This window comes from Calliphora vicina, chromosome 1 (assembly GCF_958450345.1).
Source record: "Calliphora vicina chromosome 1, idCalVici1.1, whole genome shotgun sequence".
In the NCBI taxonomy this organism is placed as follows: Eukaryota; Metazoa; Arthropoda; class Insecta; order Diptera; family Calliphoridae; genus Calliphora; species Calliphora vicina.
In genome coordinates, this window is record NC_088780.1 from 130,162,492 (window position 1) to 130,164,235 (window position 1,744).

Here is a 1,744-nt window from a genome sequence, read left to right on the forward strand (position 1 = left end):
AAAATGTATGGAAATTCGTTTGCACAACTCCGATAAGTTTGCGCGACAATTTAGACTCGCAAACTTGAATTTATTGTGCATTTGATGAATCAGCTGCTTTTGTTTACTTTTATTTATAAGAAATAAAAATCAAATAAAATATAAAAATTTTGTGCATGTGAAAATTGTGTAACTTTGGAACAGAATGATTGTATTAAATGACATTGTGTATGAAAACATTAACCAACAGCTAGAACATAAACAAAGTCCTCCAAACTATGTATATCACCATTTGTTCCAAAGATTTAACTTTCATTCAACATTTTAAAATTAAAATTTATACAATTTGAAAAAAAATTATTAAAGCTTTTGTTGAATTTATGTATTTTTATTTGACAAATATAAATTTTCTGTATAAACTTGCACAAAATTGAAAAGGTGGGTTCATGAAACATGTCGCGCAAATTTGCCCATTTGCACAAATGGGAAACTTAAGCGTTTAAATGAGTACCCTTATTGTTTAATTTTAAATAATTATCAATGGTCCTACAAACATTCGTGAGCCGCGATATTTATGAAGGTATTTTACGCAATAAATTTTTTGCTGGTTTGTTTTCATTTACGTTAAGCATTCATTGCTCTCCAGAGTCCATCATGCATTGCATTCATTTTCGTATTATGAACATTTACAGCCATATATTGTAAATACTTATATGTACGTTTTTTCATTCATCTGCTTATATACAGCGACACACTCATACCCAGCGATATACATACATATATAACCAATAATTAATGAGCGGTAAGAGAGATAGATTAAACACATACAATAAAATAATCGTGTGGACAAAAAAAATAACAAAGGAGTATATGCAACGATATAACATAAACTTGGTCAATGTCTGCCTTTCAGGCAAGTACGAAAAAGGTGGGTGATGATTATCAGACATGCCCTTAAAATTAAATATCTGAAAATGAAAATTATACAATTGCCCAGCTGTATTAAATATATGTTAACCCATGAAAAAAGGGAAAGTGTTTTGGAAATAATACGCAAATAATTTATTTGATTGTAAACTGGCAAAAAGTCAGTGTTAAAGTGTTAAAGAATAGGTTTACAATCAAATTAATCTTTAATATTTAATAGTATTTTCATATAGCTGTGGTGTCCGAGTGGTTAAGGAGATGGACTTGAAATCCATTGGGCTATGCCCGCACAGGTTCGAATCCTGTCCACAGCGTATTTTTTTTGTATATATTTTAATTTTGTTTTAAAAATTAGGGAAATATCTTGCTTGTAATTCATTTAAAAAGTAACTGAGTTATAAATTTATTTAAGATTATGTATGATTTATGAAATTTATTTCCACTTATTTTTGATATCCTAGGCTAGGCTTTTGAATTAATGCTTTAGTGAAAGCATTATTCTGTTTATGTTTACAATATGAAGTTATTATTCATAGGCTGTGGTGTCCGAGTGGTTAAGGAGATGGACTCGAAATTCATTGGGCTTTGCCCGCACAGGTTCGAATCCTGTCTGTAGCGCAACTTTTTGTTTATATTTTTTTTAACTAAGAAAAAATCATTAAACAAACTGAATTTATTTTTGATATAATTTTATTCTATAGATGTGTTGTGATAAAGGAGGTTCGAGGCCTGTATGCTGTAATTAGTTTTTCGACCTTTACGATTTTATATAACTGACGTCAATAAAATTCTTTTATATTTTTTCAAATTGAGCTATAACTTTTGGTTCTTTTTACAA

The 1,744-nt window shown here is 29.2% G+C and overlaps 2 non-coding genes across 2 annotated transcripts; both read left to right on the plus strand.

Moving 5' to 3' along the window:
• The first annotated feature begins 1,138 nt into the window (after nucleotides 1-1,138).
• On the plus strand, nucleotides 1,139-1,220 carry TRNAS-UGA (transfer RNA serine (anticodon UGA)). Its single transcript has one exon. It is a non-coding gene; the product is annotated as a tRNA-Ser (tRNA).
• A 222-nt stretch (nucleotides 1,221-1,442) lies between these two features.
• On the plus strand, nucleotides 1,443-1,524 carry TRNAS-CGA (transfer RNA serine (anticodon CGA)). The gene has a single exon. It is a non-coding gene; the product is annotated as a tRNA-Ser (tRNA).
• Nucleotides 1,525-1,744: the final 220 nt, after the last annotated feature.